This window comes from Gouania willdenowi, chromosome 7 (assembly GCF_900634775.1).
Source record: "Gouania willdenowi chromosome 7, fGouWil2.1, whole genome shotgun sequence".
Lineage (NCBI taxonomy): Eukaryota > Metazoa > Chordata > Actinopteri > Blenniiformes > Gobiesocidae > Gouania > Gouania willdenowi.
Genome location: NC_041050.1, coordinates 30,376,838 through 30,391,875, shown reverse-complemented (window position 1 = coordinate 30,391,875; position 15,038 = coordinate 30,376,838).

Sequence of the window (15,038 nt, the reverse complement as noted above, 5' to 3'; positions counted from 1 at the left end):
ATAATAATAATAATAATAATAATAATAATAATAATAATAATAATAATAATAATAATAATAATAATAATAATAATAAAATAAAACAAAGAAAAGAGATGATACGTGAAGCCTGTACATGTTGGTATGACGTAAGAAGTTGGCTTTTGTTATAGTTTTCCTCAGGTAAAAAAAAAAAAAGTAATGAAAATGAAAGGTGGGCAAAGCTTCTCAACATTGATCAGAAAACAGGACATGTGTGCGAGGAAAGCCTGAAACACGAACGTGAAAGTAATGCAGTTTATTTTGAAATACTACTTTATTTTATTTTATTTTATTTTGAAATACACAAACTTTCAGAGCTGTAGACAGTTTTTTTTTCCCATTTAGTTATTCAAACGGATTCAGGACCGACTTATCTCCTCTAAGCTGAACATGAAGCTGAGGTAATAATGGAAATGGATTCTGTGCATATTTGTGACTTTGATAATAATAATAATATTTTGTGTTTTAGCTACAGAGGTTAGCATGTCTAGGTTAGCATGTGAGAGAACACCTACACCTCCAACCATTGCTCCGTTACAAGACTTAAACCGCTCCTTCTGAAACAAGTAAGTGTTTGTCTTTTTTATTGTAGTTTATTTTAGTCAATAGGTAAATTAGCTATCACAGTAATTTGGTAAAAGGTTTAAGAAACGTGAATACAGGTAGAGGCTCTCTGACCACTAGGTGTCACTGTTGATTAGCAGGTGTTCAGTCTTCCACGTGGTGGCGCTGTAACCTTTAGTAAACACTCAGCATGTCAAAAATCAACATTGTGTCATTGAATAATGTATAATCTAGAGTTTGATTGTGAATTTAGTGGAGCAGCAGAAGATTTTTTAAATTTTTTTTCATTTTTAAAGCTTCTTATATTAAAAGTGAAATTAAAAGCATTTTTTTCTAGGCTTGCTTTGTGCAAACGATGAAATAATTTATAGATACCTGAGGTGATCAGATAAAGGCACTGATGTGGAGAGCAAATATTTAATCAGATTGTATGAAGCTCAGGCAGCAGCCGGATGGTGTAGTGATATAGTATTTATGAACACACACACACACACACACACACACACACACATACACACACACTATAACTCATATTTTATTCTGTTCTCCCAGTGGAGGAGGATGAGGTAAAAAGTCTACATTCAATATATATATGATCATGAAGAGCAGACATGGAGTCCAGTCCGTAATGACCAAGATCTTCAAAGCTTTTCTCACAGCTCCTCTCGTGTTAATCAATACATTAATAATTAATATTGCATTAATCTGCACCTTCACTCATGTAGATGCAGCTTTTTAATACCGTGCATCACTTTACTCAGGGTTCCTGCGGATCCTTAAAAAGTCTTAAAAGTCATTAAATGCATTAATCTAAAAATAAGGGCTTCATTGTCATTAAAGTGTCTTAAATCATTGTTTCAATTTTAACACATAAGTATGATTTTATGATTGTAATTAGTCTCACATTTTAAAATAAATGGTAAATTACTTTTTTTTTTTTAAATCTGTAAACAACATGGGAAAATGTAAATTTAACAAAAAATTCCTGTCCAACAAAGATTTTTTTAAATGGTTTTTCTTAATGGTTTTTATTTTTTGTATTTTTGTTGTTGTTTCCAGCTTTTTTTTTGTCGTCATCTTGTGTTGTTGGAGTAATTTTGATTATTTTAGTCTGCACCTTTTGTGTATTTTACTGTCATTTTGTGTATTTTTGTGTGTTTACTTTAAGGGCCGCCAATTGCATGTCTGCACGAGACACTAGAAAATACCCTACCCTCCCAATTATGTTTACTGTGAAGTTGGTCTTCAATTTCATTTCAAATGACAAAAAAAACTCTTAAAAAGTCTTGAATTTAAATTGACTAAAGTTGTAGGAACCTTGATGTTTTGCAATGCTTTGATTACTTATTTGACATTTTTGTAATCCCAGAATTGTGCAATCCATTACGCGATAATACTACTTTATTTTTCTGATTGCTTCGATCCGATAGACATTTTCTTTCACTTTATATTAAGATAAGATTGTCTAACCCTGGCATTAATCCTACCTTTTAAAAGGAAAGTAATTGGTGTAGCTTGCGTCAAAGTAGATGCTACATAAAGTGTAAAATTGGTTTAGATTGAAGAGGCACTCCTACACACGGTGTCTGTACACATTGTGCTTCATTTGGGGTTAAGAGGGCAATGTGTGTGAATCACTGTGGACGCCACACATTAGACCATTTATCTGCAACAACAAACACCACCTAGGCGACGGATAAACCGTTCTTTGAAACACCGCAGGAGACACAACAATACACATATCGCTTTTAAACATCATCACCGAGGGCTGTGCTTTGGGCTGAGATTTCTCCTTCAATTTATTTGGGGAGTTAATGACAGGCTATCAGATTTCTATCTACCTTTCCTGCTCTCTTTCCTCTTTCTGCCTCCCGCTGTTGCCTGGAGGACTGTTTTTGGTGGAGCATCTGTGGGCAGGCTGTTGAATAGGCTTCCTTCTTGCAGGGGCCTTGTGCTCCAGTGAGCGAGCAGCGCTCAGGGCAGGGATGCATGGCCACAGTCCGGGTGAAGAGAGGCTGAGCTGGCAGTGGGGGCTGGGAGGAGGCAGAAACAAAAGGAAACCAATGGAAACACACAGGTTTACACACTGGTTGTGATTTATTTTTTTCCTTAAGTGGATTTTTTTTTTTCCATGCAGCTAAACCTCACTAATAGTTTTTTCACCCAGGCTCAATTTCACCATCTTTTTTCTGCTACCTTTCATTTCTCTGGTGTAGTGTAGCTTGTTGGACATGTGGCACTTAAAACTCTTCAGGAGAAGATTGATAAAACCAGAAGGTGTTTGTGCTTTGTTATAGGACAGTGGTTCTTAAAGTTTCTTTTACATTTGAATCCAAGTACCCCCTTATGTCTAATACTATATATATATATATATATATATATATATATATATATATATATATATATATATATATATATATATATAATAGAGCATAATGATGGAATGAATGAGCAATAACACACATTTTAAACGATCTCATTTTGTAAATAAGTGGAATGAAACAGTATAGCGCTGCCTGAATATATTTATTTCTATAGTTTTTACCATTTATGGTCATCTCCCTCCTGATGTGTGACCAAGACTGATCCTATTTTAAGTTCATGTTTTGTGTGTTTTCGGTGTCATTTTTTGGTGTATTTTGTTGTTGTTTGTCTGTTGTTTTTATTATCCAGTATATATATTTCTCTCTTATTTTTCTGTGTGTTTTTGTTGTCCTTTTTGTGTGTCGTCGTTGGTATTATTTAAATTATTCTATCTCAGTGTGTGTGTTTTTGGTGTCGTTTGGTTTTTTCTTGTGTCGTTTTGTATGTTTCTCTGTTATTTTTGTGTATGTTTCTGTCGTTTAGTGTCTTTGTTGTCGTTTGTGTGTTGTTGGTATTTTTCTCTCTTGGTATGTGTGTTTTTGGTGTCATTTTGTACGTTTTTTTTATTTTTATTATTCTGTATATTTTTCTCTTATTTTGTGTGTTTTTGCTGTTTTGTGAGTTGCTGGTAATATTTAATATGATTAGCATTTTTAACTACCCCCGATTTAGGAAACACTGGTATAGGACGATCTTAAATAGTGAACGTTGCTGTGCTTGGGGAGTTGGAGGCGGGGTAGTAGCATTGGTCAGTGTGGTGGGGTATAGCAGCTGAGGAAGTCTATTTTCTATTTTGGAGGATGCTTGTGGACAGCTGTGGTCTCAAAGCTCAGACTCCAGTGATTGCCTCTTATCCTTCATGGCATTTCCTGTGGGAAAACAGATTGAATGGTTTTGGAGCAGTTTAGAATTAGAATTAAGAATTAAGACTTACTGTAAACACAAAGATTTTGTGTATTTGAAAACTAATAATAGCCCCCCCCCCCCCCCCCCCCCCCCCACACACACACACACATCTCCAAGCAGAGATTTGGATTTGAAGATTTTATTCAATATCATTTATTCTCAGGGAAAAATTCTGTCTAAGTAATTTTTTTAATCTTTAAACCTACTTAGATGAAAATCATTTCATATCCTGTTTTGTGATTTGCTTTGTGATTCCCACACATTTTTATTTCATGTGTCAAACTCAAGGCCCGGAGGCCAAATCTGGCCCATTAGAGCTTCCAATTCAGCCGACACGAGGAAGTAAAAATGATAGAGAAAACATGAATTATTCTGTGAATTACCAAATAATCTAGTTGTAAAATAAAAAATTACCAATTTAATGAAACTCCACAATATTTTTAGGGGCTTGAGTTTTTCCTTTGTTTATATCACATGAATGCAGTCATTTTTAATAGCAAATTGTGGAAAGAGCTCTAATTTTTTACTCAAATCTTGCAATTTGTCCCAAAAAAATTCCACAAAACTTCCTCTAAATTACACAAAAAATGGTAAGAAAATCTACATTTTTTAAGTGAATTAAACTGATATTGAAAACTAGGCCACAATGATGTTAAAATTGTTCTCCCCCCTACCCCACCCTCCACCTATAATCTGCTGCCCACTTGAGATCAAACTGGTCTGTATTTGGGCCCTGAGCTAAAATAAGTTTGACACCCCTGCTTTATTTCATGGTAATTGTGTAGTTGTGAGTCTCTGAATACGTGTCTCGGCTATTGTTCTGTTGAATCAATGTGTTTATGTCCGTGTATGGGAGCTGTGGTTTTGACCAGAGATGTAATGAGATAATAAGTGTTTGCAGGAGTGACAGTTTTCACAGTCTGCTTTTTATTTTATTTTCTTAAAGATGCTCTCACCATTTTATGTGTAGTATGTAAAGTTCAATGTGTTTGAGCCCATGTTTAAACTGTCCAGGAGTGTTTGTTTAACAGTGAATGAGCCACAGTAGCTATGAGCTTCTAAGACTATTCCATCTAAAGAAATCTTGTTTCTTTCTTTTTCATATTTCTCCAAATCCTTGCATATTGCCCTCTGGTCATTGTGTTTATACTTTGAAATCATCATATCGGTGCATAAGCCCTATATGTATCCTGGTGTCATTTGGTTTGAGAGCAGAAATGGCAGATTAGTCCTAAATCTGCCCAAGTAGATTATCCGCTCATCTCTAAAGCCAAGGCTTTCAGGGTTTCTCATAATTGTCGTTTGCAGTTTCGAGAGCAGGAGTTCAAAGCTTACCCACCGTCATGAACACAAGTCCAGTCTGCTTCCTCAATGCCGTCCATGACTGCTTATTAAAAGATGTGGTTGACCCCGGTTTATCTCCTGTGCGCCTCTTCCTATTGTACTCTATCTGACTGATGTTGGCTGAGGTCACCTAAGCCCACGCAGGGATCACGGCACAGTGCACAGGGGGCTAAATGTTTACATGCATTCATTTGACTTTCCTCAGGGGTCTGCTGGTCCAATTCAGAGCCCAGTCTGCTGATTGAGCTGATGAGCCCATATGTTATGTTTTTCTCACCACCGGAGTGAAGGTCACACCACTGGGTTACAGAGGCCAGTCAGCAAGCATAAATACTCCTCTGGGTGAATTCTTAACTTGTGTTTATGTGTGGCTCTGTGGCTTCGACTGTGAAAGACATGACTTTATAATAATCTGCTTTGCTGAGATGTTTGACGGTAATGTTTCAGCAAAAGGATGCGGAGAAGTGTAGTTGCCACACTTCTTAAACACTGTGTGTTTTTAGGTTAACTATCCTGGACTAGTGTTATTAGAGTTGCTCTTACAACAATCAAGAAGCTTCATGTCCTCAATGTACAGCCCTGTCCATTACACTCTAATATGTAGAGTGTAATGGACAGGGCTTCGAAAGCATACCAAAAATGCTAAATAGCGTTAACAGAGTCAAATACTGTAATTAATTTCATATTTTATGTGCTTTTCTTCAGCTGTGATAACCAGTTTAACCAACAACTAAACCAATTTAAGTACCGATATTGTAATTTTCTATATCGCCAAAGGAGAAAATTCGATATTACATGAATCTCTATATATTGCCCCAAAAAACGCATGTTAGGGCCCAATGCTAAATATGTTGGTTCACCATCCTTCATCGTGGCTACCATGGTACTATGCACAGATTAACAAGCCTTTAATTAAAACACCTATCTTTCACTTGTGACTGTAAACTGAATCATATACTGTACAGGTTTTCTACAGTTATTGTTGCAGTAGTTGTGTTTTATTACATTGACTCTTCTTTTTTCCTTTTTCAAACCCTGTTATCCAGAGAGATTTTTATGGCATACTAGCAGGTTGTGTTTCCATTGGGCCACACTCTAATATTATTTACCAGATCCCATTGTACCTCCTCACCTGCCATTATATCCAGGGCTGCACAGACACCAAATGATGATGTAAGACAAGGTAACGCTCTGATTGGTGCCTTTCAGCAGCCACGGCCATCTCATGGTCGTATTACTTTAGTAACGTCATTGTGCTTGTGTTCAGAAAAGACATAAATAATGTCACTGAACTCTAATGGAAAATCTCCCCAAAAATACAACCTAGTCAATTGGTGTAATGCCTAGCCGATACCATTAAGGGAAATTAGCCATTAGACCGAGAGACAAATAAACCAGAGGGTGGGGGGGAGGGGAGACCATTACTAATTTCTAATTTTGTTATTTTGCTTGTTAAGAATGAATACTTCCAGGATTTTTATTATAAAAAAACAAGGAACCCCTATTATGGTCTTTTGTGTCTTTTTGCCTTTGCCTTTGAAATCAGAAGCTGTCACCAGCTAAGAGTTGACATAATCCAGCAGTAGCAGCCAAGAAAACACCATTTTTTGTAGCTGACTTTAGTCACAAGTTCCATTCAGAGTTATAGCAAAAAGGCCAACAAGTAGCTCAGACACGCAGTGATCATTGATCTCTCGACTAAGAACTCAAAATATGTAGTAACTGGCTGGAGCAGAATGCAGTTTGTTTACAGCCTACAGGCAAAAAACTGAGACATGATGAAAGTGTCATGCAAGTTTGGGGCTGCATTTTTGCAAGAGGATTTGCAGATATGGCGAGTAAAACTGTTGTCAATGCCTACAGAATGGTTATGTATTACCAAAGCAGAGACATTATGTAGGACTAAAATGATTGAACAATACAATCAATTCCATTATTGAGACATATTGATGACTATGATGTCAATGACACACATATTAAACACCCCACATTTCTTTTTTTTTTTTTTAACCAAATTGAGAAGAAAAATCTGAAAAGGCACTGATACAATTTCCTAATAAATGCTAATAACAATATGTGTTTTTATCATAGCTTTTAGGTAGTGACATGGCCCACAGTTTCTGCTGACTGTGAATTTTGTTGTGTGTGTGTGTGTGTGTGTGCGTGTGTGTGCGTGCGCGTGTGTGTGTCAGCCTGCCAGAGCATCCTTGTGTGTTGCAGCCTCTGCTGTTATAATTCACCAAATGATTTAACAGCAGCCATTGATCCGTCTGGTAAACATTCATAGTGTTCAAAGAGATTTTCCACTCTGTGTAAAGATCTCTCTCTCTCTCGCTCTCTCTCTTTCATGCTTATGCATTGGAATGCAAGTGTGTTTTTGTGTGTGTGTGTGTGTATGTGTAGGCTTGTGCTGAATGTTAACAGGCGGTTGGGGGTGGGGCAACCGTGAGTGAACGTTGGCAGAATGTGGTAAGGGCTAAGAGAAGAATGGGACGGAGAAGAAGTGACAGTGTGGTAGGACACAGAAGTGACTCTCACCCATTAACCAGACAGAGCCATTGTTGCGCTCACTTCCCACTGGCACGCTGTTGCTGTGACTGACAGGCCGACAAACCGCCTGTGCAGATCTGCCACATGGTGGGCTGGTGAATAGAGAATACAAAAACATCAGTGCTTTGTAAAAACAGCTTACCTCAACTCTTTATGTTGCAAAAAGCTTTCACCTGCGCTTCACTTAACACTTACTGTGGTAATTGCTCTTGCTTCACACGCCTAAGGGTGAAACGCAGCAAGTGTGTTTTGTGTTGTAAGCCTTTCACATGATTACAAGTGCAAGTGATCGCATGTTTATTGATACATAAGTGGGTGAATGCCAGATTTGACATTGTGTAAACCCTGTGACTGATGCCATAGTAGTGCTGCTTTGACTAGTTAACATCAATACATCAGAGCCATTTTAACACGTCAGACAGTTTTCACACAGTGTTGGGATCAGTTTTAGTTTTGATTGGTTAGTGTACCCCCTTTTTTAAGTTTCAAAGTGTCTGACCATGTCCTCTGATTCAGCACCAGTGAGGGAGTAGTCAGCATCAAGGGCAGACTGGCCATCTGGCATACCTGGCATCGTCATGGTGGACTGTTGACTCGAAGTGGGTTGGTCTACTACATTTTTTCTTTTCTTGAAGAGCAAGTGGAGGCAGACCTGGTAACAGGTGGCCAAAAATGGTCCAAAGTGGCAAAAACGTGACAAGAAAAGAGTGTAAAGTGACAAAAATTGGCCAAAAGCAGTGAAGAGTGGCCAAAAAAATGGCAAATAAAGAGGAACCAGCTGGTATTTAATGGTAAAGGGTAGCTTAAATGAGCAAAATGTGGCAAACAAGGCTTTTAAGGTTTTCTGGGGGAATAATAATTAAAATTAAGACATAAAGAGCCACATGTTAAGCATTACTGACTTAATAACGGCTTCTACAGGGTGTCACTAATAATGTAGTGGGCTGGTCTGGACAGAAAATACCAGGACTGCATTTTTGTCCCAGTCCACTGCTAGTGAGCATGAGACGAGTTGCGTTGAGCAGCGCTCACAGACGGAGGCGTCTCACGAATTCCGAGTTAGAGCAGGAGGCAGAGAGGAGGCTGCTGGGCTAACAATGGCCACGGACATCTGTCATGCGTGGCTGCACTCCCTTTTGCTCTCAATGGGTCCAGGGGACTTTTTTTTTTCCTCTCTTCTCCTTTCCGGGGACACTTCTGTCCCTTACAATGGGCCTTTTGTCCCCTCCCCGCTTTTTGCCAACGTTTAACCCTTCGAGCCTGCTCCTTTTTCTGCCTTTTTTGTCTCTACTTGAAACAAAACATATACTGACTTTGCATTGACCGCCATTTGCTTTTTTCCATCATGACTTTTAGCGTCATGCCAGGTTACACATTGTGCACTTGTGTCAGAGTGTTCTACTTATGCATACATGGATGAAAATGCCATGTCCAGCTCTCACTAAACACCCTGACAGATCTGATTTCCCTTCACCATAGTCGCTACGGTTTCACAAACAATGGCCGAGGCCTCTGGCACTCAGGAAACTTTATGGACTCAATGTGCTCTTTCACCTTCATGGTGTCCTCTTCCAACATGCTCCATTATGTTACAACCAGGTTGCAATGTACCAGGGAAGTCAGAGCACTAAGAGGTTGTCATCACACACTTACCGCCTGTTGATGCGTCACAAATCACCTCCCCTGTGAGATATCCGATTGATCGTCAAAGCTATGATGATGTTAGCACCGCAGCAGTGTTCTGGCTTTCGATGTAATTATACACCAAGCTGTCTGTTTCTTAGCGTTTTCAACACTCATCAGCCTGATGTAAATTGCAAATTGATTTTTCCCCAGCCTCTCATTCTTAAGGACTTAAGGGGTTCAAGCTAGTCTGCAATTGATTGGTCAGATTGCAATTTATTATTGCTGTCAGCAACAAGACTTTTCAAGGGGAAACTTGGATGTCCATGGGGTGAGCCCAACTCATCACTTCTGTGGAGCCACGTCGACGAAGCAAAAACAAGACAAAAAAGACACACATTCTGACATTGTGTGATATTAGTGAAGGGTCACACACAAAATGTTTCCACAATCCACTAAGTCTTTAAAGTTTGTCTAAAGCAAATTCAGCCAATTTCTTCTAAACACATTAAATAGAACATAAATGTATTACTTAAAACATGTAAAAAGCCATTCAACCATTTATTTTATTGGGAGCAAGGTTTCACAAACTGTCTTTCAAATTTCTGTGTTCAGGATTTAATGGGCGGGTCAGAAATCATAGCCGCGTTACGTAACGGAGCTATCATTAGCATAAACCATTACCACACCAAACTTCCACGGCATCCAGCGAGCGCAATTCGGCCACTAGCCAAAAACAAACCTCATATTCGTACTTGAGGGAATAAAACGCGTCCGCTGGTGCCGCATTTTCCATGAAATGAGCACTTTTTATGCATCACAATTTTGTTTTTGGCCTCTAGCAGGCGCAGTTCTGATTCTACCCGGGAGAGATGCACATATTCGGACTCGGGCGGAGAAGACCTTTCCGCTGACACTGTTTGGCCATTTTCACACTGCTCTCTACCATAGGGTTAGGGTCAATACACGGAGGTGGCGTGCTTCCCGCATGTGGGCGTGGTTCCAACGCCTCTAACTGACATGCCCTCAGCATTTAAGAGCAGAGAGAAGTGATTGTTTTTCCATGATTTTGAGACCTAATTTTATACACAGCAATTTTATTCATCTTTTAAATTTGGCTCAGTGCTCAATGACACGTTTCTGTGGTGTGTCAAACTCATAACACAAATTTATTTCTGCTTTACATGGACTTTGATATCTAAGTAAGTACTGTAAACTTTATTTATAAAGCACTTTTTACAGACAGTAAGTGCTTTACATCAAATGAAACAAATAACAAAAGCTTTGTTGCTTTCAACAATGGACTCAAAAAATGGCTAAAATTAAAACAACGATGTTCACATTAAAAGTTTTACCTGGTTTCTCGCTTGCCCGTGTTGCCTCTGCCCTATAACTAATGACTGTATATAACTTTGAATATTGCTTTTCTTTTTGTAATGTTTTTTGCAGTGCATTGTTCCTTACTTTCTTATTATTTCTGTTACTTTTAACCCTTTTAAAAGCCTCCTGTGGACAGGTGTTGTAAATTAGCACATGTGCGAACACACTCAAAACAATACATCTGGGTTACCAATGTAATTGTAATGTGCATATCAAATAATGGGGATCTAATCAAATCTTTAAAAGCTTTTTAAAAGACTCTAGGGAGTCAGAAGAATGGATTAACATGGGTAGGGAGTTCCAGAGTTTTGGTGCTAAGGCTAAAAATTCTCGGTCACCACGTGTTATAAAGTTAAAATTGGCTTATCAAGTTGTAATAAATGATGCCATATCCCTTTTTTGAGGTCTGATGAAACACATAAATATTTCCCTCTGATCACGTTTAAATTTCTGCTTTGACCTAGCGGTGATTCTTCTTCCTGGTGCTGTAGATGAGCAACTTCCAATGCGATTATGCGAATGTCTTAAAAAGAAAAAAGACTTTGTACGGTGAATCTCAATGTATCGATTGCTGACCGTTGCCATGGTAACAGGATACAGCAGAAGTTTCTAAACCACTGAAAAATCCGCACCTATCTAATTTATTGCCCCCGGCTCTTGTGAATCTACTCCCATTTTGCCCTTGGCCCTCCACCATTATAGAGCAACTGGCGAGCTGGACTGCAGTGTGTCCTGTCTTGGCAGCTAATTGCTGCCAGCTGCCGAGGGGTCGAAGAACAAAGGCCTGTTTGAAAAAGGTGATCTGTTGTTGGAGGAGCTGTCCATCATCCTTTAATGGGACGTGCATGGGATGCGGCATCTGCGAACGCCGCCGCCTCCTCATTCTCGTACACGTCCCCGGGGCCGAGCGCACTGTAACAAACACCAGCTCATCTGGGCTGCGTATACGTGGATGTCCACAGATGGACTCAGAGGGTGAATAACGAGGTAGAATGTGCAGGAATATGGGTGAAGGAGAAATGGGTCATTTATGGTATTGGAGTGGGAGAGTGGGATGGGATTTTTAAACTTTTATTGGTGTACTGTAGATTTATTTCCCAGACTCTGTGAATATTTGTAAAAGATGAGAAAAAGGCTTTAAAAAAGACATTTGATCTTATCTGCATTCTCTTTCTTTTTAACGCATATACCTTTTTAACTATAGCTTAAAGCAAAGGAGGAGTAGGAGGGATTTTAGGATGTAAGTGTTTCATGTGAGTGGCTGAGTCAGTTGTTAAAGATAACATTCTTGTCTTTCCCCCGTCAGCATAAATATTTAAGTGAAGCTGTCAGTGTTGCACCCTCACTTTTGTTCGTTTTCTCAGACAGAGGAGAGAGAACCAGAGAGAAATGGAAGGCAGGAGGGAAAGAGGGATCCTCAAAGAGAGGGAGGGAGACATAAGGGCCACTGAATGATAGCTGTCTGTCAGCGGGGCTGTACTCTGTGTCCATAGCAAGGACTATGTACATGCTGACGGGTCTCGCTCTCTCTCTCTGCTCTTTCTGTGTGTGTATATGTGTGTGTCTTATACCGCTTAGTGCCGTCTAGCTCATCGTACAACCCTTCAGGCGTCCTGTTATGACAGCTCACTCTCCGCCTTGAGAGAGCTCATCTGGGGCGTGCTCTGACAGGGCAGCCGCTTGGAATAGCTTTGCTGAGAGGCAAGCACAGACCTCTCATTCTGCTGCTGCTCCCCGTCACTCTCGCTTTCTTTCCTTATTTCTCTGGGTGTGCATGCATGTCGGCTGTTTGTTCTTTGCCATGTAAGGGACAACAGGTTTGCAAAAGCTGTTTTATCTGAACAATGATGAGAAAAATATTTTAGACTTTGTTATCCATGCATTTTAGTTTGGGTGAGAATAACGTGTCCATTCGTGCATTCATCCATTCATCCACATTGTTTATTATTATTTAATTGCCAAGTGTGAATTAGAAATACAATTTAATGAAAACATTTACTCTATTCACATATTTGTATCTTTTTATTTTCTTTTATTACTATGTTTTTCAAAATCAGTATCAGAATCACAAAATACTTTATTAAACCCCGAGGGGTAGTTAGATCAGCAAAGAGCGACATATTTAAAAAAAGGAAACAACTAATATTAATAATTATACACACGCAGAACAAAGGAGCACGACTACACAAAAAATGTACAAATGAAAGATAAGGTACTAAAATTATACAAATAATTAATACAAATAAATAAAGGTACCTATACATATGGAAACATAGTGTTTCCACTATTATCTTATGTTAGAATTTATTTTAGTTCTTACTGTCTGCACTTATATTGTGTTGCTGCAAATATGAATTTCCCCTCTTGGGATCAATAAAGGTGTATTCTATGCTATTCTATTATTGTTTCACAAGTTGAAGTTATTTTTCCCCCACTGAGATTTATTAAACAATGGTTAGATGATAAAGCATGATAAATAACATCTTAGTGGTCTATTTACGATCAATAAATCTCATTTTTTAAGCAGATTGTGAAACAGATGTTTCAATGTAAGTTTGTATCTCTTTAAATATTTGTGTAAAATGATGTAAAAGAACTAAATTATGTCAAAGTTTAAGAGATGTCTGTTATTTATCAAAAGTGTTCAGATTTTACAAACAGAAGAGATCCAATTGAATGAATTTAAACAAAAATCTATTCAGCAATATATACATACTGTCTACATTATTTTGTGGTTTAAACAAAAAGAGGAATACTTTCCAGAATAAAATTGTAGAAGCAACTATTTGAACTATTGAAAAAAACATTTTGGATGAAGATTTTAAGGTTGTATTCATTTATTTCCATACCATAATTGAAAAATATATTTTTATTTGTGTTGTGCTGTTGTGGAAGTTTAACTGCTGAGTAAACCATAATCCAGAAATGTAATGAAGTTCACATAAAATAGTAGCTCCAGAGGACAAGTGCTGATTGACGTTGTGAGGGCGAGATAAGGAGATCAAAGCAGTAAAAACGTCCTTGACACAGCTCCATAGTTAACAGATCAACCAGCACCATCTGTGACAACCCCAGAAGCAATTATCCCATATCACATCCCCACTGACCAGTTATATGAAAACCTGCTCACAACACCTGAGATTAACCCTCACTCGCAGCTCTACCGCTATAATAGTGCATGTCTGCTGAGCTTCGTTGTTCTGCTGGACTGCTTTAGGGTCAGCCTTCACCCTGTTCTCTGCATTCAGCCTGTCAATGCCAGCGGCCTGCTCGACAATCATAGCTATGGCTGTCATAAAATGTCCAATAGCTTAAAATGACTATAAGCCATGTTATTACAGAAGAGAAGCAGAGAGAGAAAGGAGGGGGGGGGTTGCCTGTAAAAGCAGAACCATGACTTCTATATAATATGGCACCTTGAAGGTCAATGGTCGGTGGGACTGTGCGCTGAAGCTGGCCGCTTGTCTTCATCTGGCTTTTCCTCTTTAAATTTGTCCAATCAGCCTCTTCTGTGTCTTCATTAGATTTTTTTTTTTCATTAAAATACATTTTGTTTCAGTTATTACACAAATTTGACTTCATTTGGGAGTTTTAGGTTTTATCTTTTGCAGGACTCCATATTTTTACAACTGAAGCGAATATGGCAAAAGTTAATAAGCCCAGAGGTTTTGGCTGATGGTTCTAGGCTAGAAATTCAAAAGATGTTTTGATTATGGGCGGGGCTTCTGGAGCATTTAAGACACGCCCAGTTTATACTATAAAATGTACAAAGAATAGTTTATGCTAGGGGTTCTCAACTGGTCTCACCTGGGACCCACATAAATCGTGATCGACTTTCTTTTACAATTCAACCAACCATTTAGTTTTTCAAAAATAGCTGCTGAAAACACACATATATATATATATATATATATTTAAAACATAAATCCATATATTTTCCTGTGCAACATGCATTTCACAGCATGCCTGTCAAAAGAAAAAGTTTATTTCAAAATAAAAGACAAGTCCAACATGAGAGACATTAAGTATTTGTTTATGTTTGACCAGCTGTCCACAACCTACCCAGTGCAGGTCCGCGACCCAGTTGAGAATCACTGGTTTATGCTGTGCTAATATCTGCTCAATGCTCACTTTACCTCTCTATTTGCAATTCTCTCAATCCAACCTTCTCGCCACACTTATCAACAGATGCTAATTTTAAAAAGACGGGCGCGGCTAAGCGTGACGTAAGAAGGCAACAAAAACATTTGGTTTAGATAGTCTAAAGTTTAGATACTCTTCAAAGG